The 13772-nt window shown below is 41.2% G+C and overlaps 1 protein-coding gene across 1 annotated transcript in view; it reads right to left on the bottom strand.

Moving 5' to 3' along the window:
- The window catches only part of ngfa (nerve growth factor a (beta polypeptide)), a 32579-nt gene that overhangs the window by 9653 nt on the left and 9154 nt on the right, over positions 1 to 13772 (bottom strand). The window contains exon 2 of the mRNA XM_019890628.1: positions 2751 to 2876. The gene's annotated coding sequence lies outside the window, so the exon portion shown is untranslated. The remainder of the gene's footprint in view (positions 1 to 2750; positions 2877 to 13772) is intronic.

Below are 13772 nucleotides of genomic sequence, written 5' to 3'. Positions count from 1 at the left end.
TGTGTGTGTGTGTGTGTGTGTGTGTGTGTGTGTGTGTGTGTGTGTGTGTGTGTGTGTGTACAGGGTGTCCATAAAGTCTCTTTACCATTTCAAAAATTTATGAAAAATGCAATTGATTAGATATTTTATTCAGATTTGTTCTATTGTATTCAGTGTTTATTAAAGGTTTTTTTTTACCTCTTTTAATACATTTCTACATGGGCACCATTAGTTGCACGAAGCACATCAAGATGGTACTCAATTTCTTGCCATGTTCGCTGTAGCACAGCCTCATCAATTGTGGCAATGGCATCAGTAATCCTTTGCTTTAGGTCAGTAATGTGCCTTATCTTTGTTTGACACACGATATCTTTAACATAGCCCCATAGAAAGAAGTCCAGGGGAGTGATATCTGGTGAACGTCACGGCCAAGGAATTGGCCCATCAACTTCCAATCCACCGGTCTGGAAATGTTTGATTGAGGAACCCACGAACATGCAGCCCCCAATGTGGTGGTGCACCATCTTGCTGAAAAATTATGGTTGGTTGAAGGTCATTCAGTTGTGGTGCCACATATTCAGGAAAAAGGTCAAGGTAAACATTTGCAGAAATTTTGTAGGGGTTCATTCAAAATCACCTCTTTCACAAACAGGATCCCTGAAACACACAAATGCAGTGTGATAAAAAACTTTAATAAACACTGAATACAATAGAACAAATCTGAATAAAATATCAAATCAATTGCATTTTTAATACATTTTTGAAATGGTAAAGAGACTTTATGGACACCTTGTCTATTTTTTTAAGTAAATTCAACAAAATGTCAGTATAATAAGCCTCTGAATGTATTCTTTTAAATAATTTTGCGATAATACTCACAATTAATGTGAATGGTTTTCCGTTCCTCACGATTGCTAAAAATCCAGCAAAACTAGCGGAGTTATAGTCAGCTTGCCGGGTCCATACGCAGAGTTGCTGCTGGCTAGCTTGCACCCTGCTCAGTAGCTTGAGCGCTTCCTTTCCGCTGTCTCTCGTAGGGTATTTTGATGTGAACATGGCATGGCGCGTGTCAAAGTGCCATTTTACATTCGACCGTTTCATCGATGGTATTTTGTCATTGCAAATCAGACACACCGCAGAACCTGTTCTCTCCACAAAGGCGAATCCTTCGGTCCATTCGTCCTGAAGTCTACCATACTCGTCATCTTTTTTTTATTTTTGCCATTTTATTCGTTTAGGATTAGCTTTGAGCTAATGACCGAGCGGGTTGATTCAAAAGGGGACGTTTACCTGTTTCCGCAGCAACGGCCAACGTAGGCCAGTATTATACAATCAAATTTGCTCCTGGAGCCAACTGCAGCCCTGAACAGGAAATGAGCAGTAAAATAAAAAATAAAATAGAATCGATGGATGGATTAAACAAGCATGAATATATTGTTTTATCTGCGAGCCAGATACAATCATCAAAAGAGCCACATATGGCCCGCGAGCCATAGGTTTTTAGACCTCTGGCCTAAAATAATGTACAGTTTAGTATCACTTCTACCTTCAGTGCCAGCATCAGTAATCAGCAGTGTAACAGCCATGACCCCACCTCCAACATGTTTTCCCTGCAATGTGAAGCTTTGCTTTTGTTCATGGGTCCCCTCCCCTACATGAACATTCTTTTCTATTATGCTTCATCTTCATGTTCTGATTTGCACACACGAACGTTACTGGGAACACAGTCGAGAAAACATCTAATCTGGATTCCTGCTTGTACAAAACACTGACAAAATAGAGGATGAGTCCTCCTCATTCTATGCGAGTGGCTTTGATTTGGCTCACCACTATGAAGAGGAATAACTGTCATTTTTTCATTCTGTGATGTGACGCTGTACAAATCCAACATTTTGTTTTCTTAAGGAAAGAACCAGTTGTTCCCTTTATGAATAAAATCACAACTCATTGAAATGCATTCTGCAAATTAAATGGAAGCCATTTGCCAATTATACATGATTAAATTGTGCTAAGAATGAACAGAATTTAATTAAATGCTCTAAAAGGCCAGAAAATGACTTGTTATATAAAGTGAATAAATTACCATGGGGTCTTCGGCAGGACATTGCCTACAGTACAACCACAAGACCATCACCATGGAAACTTGAAGGATAAATCCACAAGTATCCAATCAGAGAACACAAATGTGTATATTTGAGTTTCTGGGAACATGAAGAAAGGGATCTATATATATATATGTATATATATATATATATATATATATATAAAAGCCTTTTTAATATTAAGATGGAGTGAGCTTCTATCGAGAGGAATAGTTAGCGGCAAATGCCCATAAAATTAAATCCATGGTGGCGAGTGTTTTGATATTTTGTGATATTCACCGAGGAGCGCAAAGTTTCCACCAGCATTCTAAAGATGTTTTTTGTGCTGGTCTTGGTGAATGAGAAGTTTATCAATGAGGCTCATTGACATCGAGCTGTGCAATTTTTCAGCCAAATATGTGCATATTACCTCATTTAAATATGCGCAAATACCACTGGCACAACTGGTATCTCAGTTTGTGACGCATCTGTACATGCTTTGTGAATAGATGCACTCTGTACGCTCTGTTTTTATCGCTTAGTGCCACACAATCCTTTAGTGAATTCGATCTTCCGTGTTGTCTAATATAGTATGTAGCATATAACTTGGCTCAGACAAAGAAATGCATCACGATTTTCTTGTCAGTCCATCACAGCAAGCAACATTCATTTTCCCTCCAAAAGACGCACCTGTGGAATGTGTCCAGTTAAAGTGGGAGCCCTCGGTGGACTCTAGAGCCAGACTCCAGTGCAGGCCGGGCCCCTTATGCCTGCCATCTGGACCCCCCTGAACCACAGCTCGGCAACACGCACGCACTGTATAGAAGAAATGCAGGACACACATTTAGGATTCATTCTTGAAATCTATACATTAAAACATTTGAAATTGAACAAAATGTCTGGACACAATGATGTGTCTGAAATCACCCAGCAAACAGAACATGGCAGATGAGTGAAAATTAGACATTTTTTCTACTCAAGAAAATACATTTATAAAGAAATGCACAGACTTGCAACATATGTGTGGACAAAAAAAAAAATTGCAGGCGAAGTACAGTACTGACTTGTAATAGCTGGGTATGCCATCGGCATAAAAAAATGTTTTTATAGTTGGACAGTGACATCAATGCGTAAATAAGGTTGAACTCTTTTCTCAGTATTAGAACATGACTTTTCATTCCCCTTGCCCCACAGAGCCTGATCTTACAATGTCCCTTTCTGCATCCATACACTCACAATGTTTACCTCTCATGGTTTAGATTCGCCACAGATTAGAATCCTTAATATCTCTCCGCTGTCGCCTCAGTAAAAGTCACAAATACACTCGCATTCATCACATTACATCACTCAAATTACAGTATGAGAACGAGCAGATGAACACATATAGGCCACATTCATACATTCATTCTGTCACACACAAAAACAACCATAAATAGAAATGTCCCGAAGCTGCTCAACCCTCCACCCGCCCCTCCAAAAAAACAACAACAAATGTTGCAATGTGAATTTCAAAGAGGAAAAATAACACTCCGTAATATTGTACAGTTTATAAAATTGTACTTTTCTTTCTGGTGTGCACGTCTTGGCCGCCAGGAGGCAGTATAAGAATTGCTGTGCATTAAGACGTCTGGACCTTTCTCAGGTCATCAGGGTAGCACTAATATCATATACTATACTAGTGGTTCTTCGCAGAGGATAAAAACTGTTTTCAGTTATATTATATTATATCAATGGGCCATTCAGAGTGTTTCAGTTGGCCGCCCCTGTCAAAGGATGTTATCATTTGTGTGTGGGATTTGAACAACGGTCCCCGACCCCTCTCATCACTCAGCTGCATGGTAACATACTTTTGAGCTACCATTGGGAGTTACAACGTAGTTACTGTATTATTGCTGGTTGGTAGGTACTCCATGGTAAGATGTTCAGATGTAAAAGTTGGAAATGACAACTGATTTGTGATAAAATGCAAGAGCGCTAAACTTAGCTTAGCATAGTTTAAGACACATCTTTTGTCAGCATATCGCTAAGCAGACATGCAGTGTGAGTGTGAGCAGCCAGTGCGGTGCAGTGTCCCAATTTTGGGACAAATTCAGATGAAAATTTTTACTATTGAGTGACTATAGTCATACTTTAGAATTACATTAGTAAAGCCTGGTTCACATGGTAGGATAATCGGCCCGATTTCAGCCCTGAATCTCCCCTCCCGGCAATTTTCAAACATTAAATAATCTTATTAAGGCAGGTATTGTTTGAAGAACCACTGTTTTGGCTCCAACAAGCCTGCACATACACACACACACACACACACACACACACACACACACACACACACACACACACACACACACACAAACTACACACACACACACACACACACACACACACACACACACACACACACACACACACACACACACACACACACAAACACACACACACACACAAACAGACACACACACACACAGATGGAGCAGGTCCAAGCAGGCATTGGTTTGATTGATCCAGGCTGACGCGTTGCTCCCTCTGTAAAAAATCCAGCGTGAGCCAGGAGACTCCTAATGTTAAAAATATGTGGCTTGTGTGGAGCCAGCACAAATGCTGCTGTGAGAGCAGAAGGGTCACTGCGGTTTGCAGAGCACATCTGATTTACTGGATTAGTTCCTCACTCCATCCTTGGACTGTCTCTGTGACCCTGCCACACATGACTTGTTAATGTGACATAATTTGCTATGTTTGTATTATTGTTAATAATCTATCTCATGTGTTCTGTAAAGTGCTTTACAGTCCAACTGCACAGGTTGTAAACGAGCAATATAGGGAAAACAAAGTTGAGTTGAGCAAAACAAATAAACTGTATCTGTTAGCACACATCCAAACACAAATTCGGGATATGCTCCTTCCTGAGGTTTTAGAATATTTCTTTAACTGGAGTTTGACTGTGCTCCCGATTGCTTACTGTTCGCGGAAACCCAATTTCACTCCAGAAAGAGTTTTCTTATTGCACTGTAAAAGGTAAAATTTTCATCCACAATTTGAGACTAGTCAATGAATCTGCAACAGAAAAAAAACCTCCCAAACAAACACACACACAAAAAAAAAAAAAGCCCACAACCTGCTCAAGGGAGTTTTTTTCCAACATTGGATATGGCCATATATTCATATGGAACTGATAATGCTGAGATCGAGTGTTGTGTGAGCATCTCCATGGGCAGCGGTCTCAAGAAAAACACAAAAAGGTTTTTTTTCGCTCACGTGCAATTCCAGTTATGACAAAGGGTCCCCAGGTTCATATGCGAAAACATCTCAAGCACACGATGCTTCACATTACATTACCGGATAATACAGTCCAGCATAAACAAAACACTTAACCAATATGGCTTTTATGAGTCATACCTTGTAAGGTCCTTAAATTGGACCCATAGGGAATGTTTATGACTATGTGTCCCCACTCCCTCACTGTAAATCAAGACCATTCCCTGTGAGTCACGTATCACTTTCAAATTCGAGTAACAATGGACAGGTTCGTGCATCAAGATGATCGTATAACGGAAGATGATCTAAGTCAGGGGTCCCCAACCTTTTTTGCCCCACGGTCCAGTTTAATGACAGACAATATTTTCAGGGACCGGCCTTTAAGGTGTGGCGGATAAATATCACAAAATAATATGGTATGAGCTGCATGAAAATTGTGGTGTTTTCGAAAGATAATAATAAACCCGAATCTTGACACGAGGAACGTCCAATCTGGCCGCAACACTCTGGTCGCTATGGTAATGTTTAAACGTGACTTCAAAATAAGATACAACGCAAATTCAAAGTGCATGAAAATTACGACTCACCACAATGCTGAATCAGTGAGAGCGCTGAGCTTGATTTTCTGCAACTAGGCGGTCCCATCTCGGGGTAATAAGAGACAATGACACCTGAAGTGTGTGGTTTATGTCTAGTCTACTTCGTAATTTTGTTTTGGTCGCCGTCACTGCAGAAAGCCCCCTTCACACAGGTAGGATGTCGGAAATAGCAACAGTGCTGTTGTGGCGATCTCAGGGTATTCTGCTATAACTTTAATCCAGAACACCGGCAGAGTTGTTGTCTCGAATGTACTTTTAAGGCCGCCGTCATTTGCGATCTCCAGCAGTTTTTTTTACTCATTTTGCGCAGACGGATGTAACAGAATATCAGCTAATTTTTTCAAAATAAAACATATTTCGTGTTCCGAAATAAATAAAATGGAATTAATGTAAGTTATTTATTCTTTCTGTGCGGCCCGGTACCATATGATCGGCTGACCGGTACCGGTCCGCGGACCGGCGGTTGGGTACCAGATCTAAGTCATGCTGCTGCTCGCTTATGACCTGGAAAAAACAATCATTAGAGAACACGAGAGGAAGCAAATTACTTCGCCCCAAAGCAGGGGAAGACGGCCTCAATTTGACACGTAGAGTTACCTGATGACACAATTTCAGTTCATCTGTTGGTTCAACAATACTGCGCCCGCAAATCATCTGCTCAAGGGCGGAATGAAACCCATTGTCTGCCTGAGCGATGCTTGTGCATCTCTTTGCGTATGATGCTATGGTCATCATGACTTACAAAAGCACTGGCTAAAAGAAGCGTGTCAACGGCTTCCTCTGACAAACACAGCTCACGTCGGCAGGTGACGACAGCAGGCCCGGATAATCAGAAGGTGTGAAAGCGAGGTCGACAGCTGTGGTGATAGAGCGACCTAATGGAGAGGAAGCTAAGCGTTTTCACTGTATGTCTTTCATCAAATGAGGCCAGAGCACTTCCTCCTTCTGTCCTCCACTGGAAATTATTATTGAGAGGGATGACTGCCAGGTCAACATAACTGCTGTCAAATCTGTGATAGTAAATGTGTCTTTTGGTCAAGTGTATTGCACCAGTATTCCAAAGCTAACAAATAATGGGCTAAATGCTAATGATATTCTGTACATTGAAAACAGAATGAATTCAACTCATTAGTGTGAACTGAATTGATGAACGGCATTTTAATCTCCCCTTCGTAGAAAGAAAATCTGCACTGTTTTGACAAGTCATCCCTTTGAACTTTGAAACTAATATGACATGAATACAATGTCGTCATACACTTTCAATCACACTAACTGATGTCATGTAGCATCTGTTGTGTAAATGCAGAATTAGTTAATACTGCATATTGAATATCTATAATATCACTAGTGTTATTCAAAAATTTTCACAATGTAGTCTTGAGTTTGACTTTTGAAAACTGCACAATGCTCTCAAAAGTACATTACAATAGATAGTTTTTCTAAATCAAGTTATCTTTGCTCAAGGATCATTCAACACTTTTAAGTGTAACTTAAAATGTATATTTGTGTTTGAAATTGCCCCGCTAAAAATGTTTCTAGACAAGGAAATACAATTTTTTGCAATACAAAATGTGAATTTAAGAAATAAAAACTTTGTTTTGATTACATTATATGAAAAAGCATCTGATTGAATACATTTTGCTTTTACTGTGTTTCATACTGTTTTTACACCTAGCTATCTTGAATGGCTTTTCCTCCAGCTAGTGGGCGAGACTCGAGCTTCACTTCTAAGATCGCAAAAGGCGATTGTTACTCCATTATGGCCTGTCACGAACGCTGTGGTGGAGGACCCCAAAAAGCAGGCAGGAGAGAGGAGCAGTGTGAACGCACAAACACTAACCGACAGAAGAAGTGATAGCAACACAAACAACCCTGAGTGGTTGGGCCGGGAGTCCTTTTAATAGAGAACCTACTAATGACATGATGACCAACAGGTGTGCCGCTGTAGGAAGAGCCCTACAGAGCCACCTGCTGGTCCGAAACAGATCAACCATGACATGGCAGAATTCAAAACCAGTTTTCATTAGTCCCTCCAGATATATATGTTGAAAATATAAATGGATTTTTTAAATCATTTTGGGTTTGACAGAAGGCAACAATGTCACGAGTGCCATGGTATTTGTGGTTTTCATGTTTTCTCCTGTTTGCAATGTACTCATGATTATACGTTGTCTAATAAAATACATCCATGGTAGGTCTGCTGCTCATAAACACACACACACACACACACACACACACACACACACACACACACACACACACACACACACACACATACACACACACACACACACACACGTATTCTTATTGTACAAAACAATTTAACTTTCATATTCTTGGATCTATTCCTACCCACAGAATCTTCTGACTGGCATTTTACAAGAATAAATCAGACACACAAGTCCATCAGATATAATAAAATAAGAGATTATAGTGTTAAATTTACAAATCAAAATTCGTCCGCCTCCTGATACAACAAAGCTGTTGTTAACATTTTTATAAAATCACTTATCATAGCAAACTTTGGTGTTCCTGCCAACTGGTGCTTTAATAAAAAAAAATGAGCACAGGGATCAATTGTGTGTATTACTATTGTACTATGGTATTATTTTTCGAATCTCACTAAATGAAATATGCCGGCGGCATGGAGAATAGTGATTAGCCTATCTACCTCACAGTTCTAAGGTTGGGCTTTCAAATCCCAGCTTGTGGTTCTTTTCTCCGGGTACTCCGGCTTCCGCCTACAGTCCAAAATCAACACTGATGAATTGAAAATTGTAAATAGTCCTTTGGTGTGAAAGTGCCCTAGAGAAAATGGCTGACTGGCTGGCTGGATGGATGGATAGATGAAACGTGTCTTGAGACTACAACATACTGGTGTTTCCCTCAGAAAATGACCTTTCAATCAACTTTGCTGTCAGTCAGCCAAATTTACAGACTCTTTAACAATAGCTCAGCAAGGTATCATATTCTCTCGATCAAGTCAAATCCATTTATTCACCGAGATGTTGCATATACTTGTGTGGTTTCATTCATTCAGTCATTCATTTTCCGAACCGCTTTATCCTCACTAGGGTCGTGGGGTGTGCTGGAGCGTATCCCAGCTGTCTTCGGGTATTGGCGGGTGACACCCTGAATCGGTTGGCAGCCAATCGCAGGGCACACAGAGACGAACAACCATCCACGCCCACACTCACACCTAGGGACAATTTAGAGTGCTCAATCAGCCTGCCATGCATGTTTTTGGAACGTGGGAGGAAACCGGAGTACCCGGCGAAAACCTATGCAGGAGGAGAACATGCAAACTCCACACGGGGAGGCTGGAGCTGGAATTGAACCCGGTACCTCTGCACTGTGAAGTCGACGTGCTAACCACTGGACTACCGGGCCGCCACTTGTGTGGTTCGTGTATCTCAATTCCGTTACTTACTTACTTTAGATCGAAAAATATTAATGGCTACTGCTTCACCCATTAATCTATCGATCTGGTTTAGAATGGAGAGACTGATTTGAACGCAGTAAGTACAATTTAGAGAAAATACGAAGCAGCAAAAGTGAACTGTTCATCAACACAGAGTGACTGGAACATTTTTTTTTTCCAAGTTGTCCGCTGTTAAGAAAAGGTGTTGATGTGAGATTTGTGAAATGTTCGTAAATGGCACTCGATGCAACAGTGAAGAATGCCTGCTCTTTGTGGCATCTGCCAGGGTTTTCCCATGTGCAACCCATGTGCAACCCGGTCCAAAAAAGAAACAACATAAATCACAGATTCATATATTTTATTATTATTATTATTTATATTCTATCGATGGAAAAATGTTATATACAGTCAAAACATTTGACTGTATATTTGTAGCTGGTGTTGCCAATGTTTTAGGTTTTTTTCATCCAATGTAAAATTGGATGAAGATAATTGATAGTGTGTTTCCAATTTTGTTTTAATTTTAAATATAATTTTTTCATTTTTATTTTTACTAAACCCCTGAGATGGCCTTGGCCACCCCATGGCGCTGACCCAAGGATAAAAGTCTCAGTAAATGCGTTTCATGCTTTCATAATAATGATATGAATCTTTGAATCTGCAAAATGTCTCCTCTTTAATGCCACACAGTTACAATATAGGCAAAGAGTACATTCTTTAGCGACATGATGGTGTTATTAAGAGGTGGATTTGGTGAAATAGCCACTGAAGGCATTGAAATGCAGTGGTAATTTTCAAATTTTGACATTGTTTTTTTTCTTTTTGTTGTTGTTGTTTTGACGAACACAAAGGGCTGCTAGGTTACTGTATTTTAATATTGGTCACAAAGAGAGCTAAGTATTTTCTCAGGTGGTACAGCACATCTGAATAAAATTGCAGTAGTGTATTATTTGACAGCTGTCTATACACAACTCATATTTACTTCCAACTGCTGTAACTATTTTAATGCTCTGGACAGGTTTTATATCTTCCCCTAGGCTAGGCCAAGGGAACCGAGCCTCAAAACACAGTTTTTTTTTAGATTGATGGATGAATGAATGACCGTACCATAATGTAATATGGATTTTCCTGACTGTGGGAATTGATTATCTTTTGCAAACAAGTGGAATAGCAATCTTTCTTACATACACCACAAATGTCTCCGTTTGAATTTATCGCACTCTGAGAGCAGTGACACATTAAAGAAAGTGATCCCTGACATGTTGACTTAAGATGTTGTTCCAGGCAACTCATTTTATATCCCCATAATAAACTTGACTTCTGTTTTGGCACAACGGTGAGAATCGAGCCATGAGAGCTTACTCTGGCACAAATGGAAAACCACATTTAAAGCACCACGACCGTGTTAATGACGAGGCCTTCGATGTTCTATCTTCACTAGCGAGAGCCAAGCCCATTTCTCTTCCTGATGACTCTCCCAGCACTTGTCCGGCATATGTGGGAGGCCTCGTAGCTTGGATGAGCACAATGCCTTAACATGTTTTCCAGACATGTGTTTTCTTCTTATGACCTTGACGTTGAACAATCCGCACAAGACAAGTGTTAAATCTTTTGGCAAGGCTCTACTAATCACTCCCATTTGCTGCTGAAAATCCAACATGTCTGAGCAAAGGTCGACATCTCTGTGTGACCCGGAGAATGATGAAGACGAGGGCGGGAAGGAGGCAGAGGAGAGAGTCGGAAATATCAAGGGATGGGGAGAGGCAACAAACAACAGAGGGGGGCCACCGAACGAATAAAGGAACGTTTGAGAACAAAGACGTTGGGTGGGGAGGAGTTCTCGCACTCAGGGACACGTGGAGCTTTCATCAAGTTTAACAAGAAAATCTTTGTTCCACCTGTCAGCAAAGCACACTCCACCAAAGCTGTTGCAGCACATGTTGCATATGTACTGTAAGGGAATCCTGCAAAGAAAACCATCCACTCTGTATGAGCAACAGAAAACTGGCGTGGTTCATCTTACATTAAAGAAATGACAGATTTTAGCTAAACATCACTGACTAATGCTAAAATGATTCAGTTTGTTTTTTTTTAAATTAACTTTTTTTTCTCTTTACTAATTCAGATTTTGGTGCTCGACTGGTTAGCGCGTCAACCACACAGTGCAGAGGTGCCAGGTTGGATTCCAGCTCGGGCCTTCCTGTGTGGGGTTTGCTTGTTATCCCCGTGCCTATGTGGGTTTTCTCCAGGTACTCCGGGTTCCTCCCACATTCCAAAAACATGCATGAAAGACGAATTGAACACTTAAAATTGTCCCTAGGTGTGAATGTATGTGCAGATGGTTGTCCGTCTCTGTGTGCCCTGCGATTGGCTGGAAACCGGTTCAGGGTGTCCCCCGTCTACTGCCCAAAGACGGCTGGGATAGGCACCAGCACGCCCCGCGACCCCGGATGGATGGATGAATGATTCAGATTTTCAAAGCTTTGAATTGGCCTGCCAGAATTTGAACAGTGAGCGGAATAATGTGGAGAGAGATTGTGAGATTTGGCCCACAGGTGGAAACGTAGTCTTCCCTGGTGCTTAGCTTGCATGAAACTTCGTACACACATGAGTGGTATGCAAAAGCGTGTTGTCAGACTTGAACTGGAACGCAATATCCAATTTCCAATGCTCGTGCGCACCGGCACACAGCTTACGTGCACCCCGGTTTGAACCCTTTATTTATCCATTCTATCCATCCATCCATTAACTGAACCACTTATTCTGACGAAGGTCGCGGGCGTGCTGGAGCTTATCCCAGCTGTCTTCGGGTATGAGGCAGCGTACACCAAGAACTGGCTGCAAGTCAATCGCAGGGCACACATAGACTAACAATCATGACACTCACAGTAACACTTCTGGGCAATTGAGAGTGTTCCATTAACCTACCATGCATGTTTTTGGAAAGTGGGAGGAACCCGGAGTACCCAGAGAAAAACCACGCAAACACGGGGAGAACAAGCAAACCCCACACAGGAAGGCCCGAGCTGGACGGAGGAAACCCACGCAGGCACGGGGAGAACATGCAAACGGCAAGCAGGAAGGCCGGGGACGGTTTTGAAACCCAGACTTCTGCACTGTGAGGCGGACGTGATAACCAGTCAACCACCATGCTACCCTTTATTCAATGGATATTTTGACACAAATCCGGGAAGTCTCACTTGTAGACACAGTAACAATACTCACGGGCATGTACTATTTATCCTCTGCAAAGAATGACTAATATTACTTTAGCTTACTGCGCAAGTATGAAACTGTGTCCTTTATTTTCCCCCATGCTTGTACTATACTCCCCCCAGCTGGCCAATGTGCATACACCAGAAGGAAAAGCACCATGTCCATTGAAGTGAAGCCAAAATTGTGGCAAAAATGGTTTGATTCTTCACATTCTGTTTAATTATGTGACTACTTAATGTTTTGACAGTGTTAATCAGTCTTATTATAAAAATGCATGACCATTTTTGGGGGGGAGGCTGTAATGGATTAAGGGCCTTTCCCTTTATTTCGCGGGGAAAACTGATGACGGGTGTGCGCGTTTTGGGTTTCAAGCGTGGTTACGGAACAAATTAAAACTTGTATCACAAGGCACCGCTGCACTGTGTATTCATGTTTGAGAAGCCCAACTTGGCTTAGCATCATTTTTTTTTCTGTATATGAATGTTCCGCGTATTTGCTGTCATTCATTTGGATGATTTATTTTTGACTGACTGTGACTTGTCTTGAGCATAACCCTCCGCTATATACAGTAACCAGGTGGAAGAGGCTCGCCTCGGGGAAATTCAGGAGGTTGCTTTAGAAAAGCAACATATGCAACCTTTAAAGCACAGGGCCTCATTTATTCAAATTAAGCTTTACATAACATTTTTGATCGGAACACAAAATCAAATAAGCGCCAGTGAAGACTACTAATCCCATACTACCTTCTACCTTTAGGTCCCATTGCACTCATTTTTCCATGATGCGTGACTTACGCTGTGTTCACAATTAGGTGTGCTATGCGTCAGACATTAGGGTATGCATGCATGCTTTGAATATTCCCTACTTTACAGAGGGGTTGAATGCACTGAGCAGTTAACATGAATTGCCACTGTCTGGAGCCACTGAGGAGATACAACACCAAATGTTTACGTTTTTAAGACTATAAGTGTACACGCGCTTTAAAATCTTGTACAGTAACAAATCAGGTTTAGTGCTCAGCAATGCTCTTTATATACCATCCATTTAATGCTCCATGAGACATGTAGTAGAATACAATGATAAATAGGGGACTATTTATATAGTGGGGGGAAAAACAGAAACCTTTGCTTTGCCTGTCACAAGTTTTTGTGCGTGCGTGTGTGTGTGTGTGTGTGTGTGTGTGTGTGAGGGTGTGTGTGTGTGTGGGTGTGTGTGTGTGTGGTG

The sequence above is a fragment of the Hippocampus comes genome, unplaced genomic scaffold (assembly GCF_001891065.2).
Source record: "Hippocampus comes isolate QL1 unplaced genomic scaffold, H_comes_QL1_v1.1 scaffold174, whole genome shotgun sequence".
NCBI lineage: Eukaryota > Metazoa > Chordata > Actinopteri > Syngnathiformes > Syngnathidae > Hippocampus > Hippocampus comes.
This window is presented reverse-complemented; position numbering and strand designations above follow the sequence as displayed.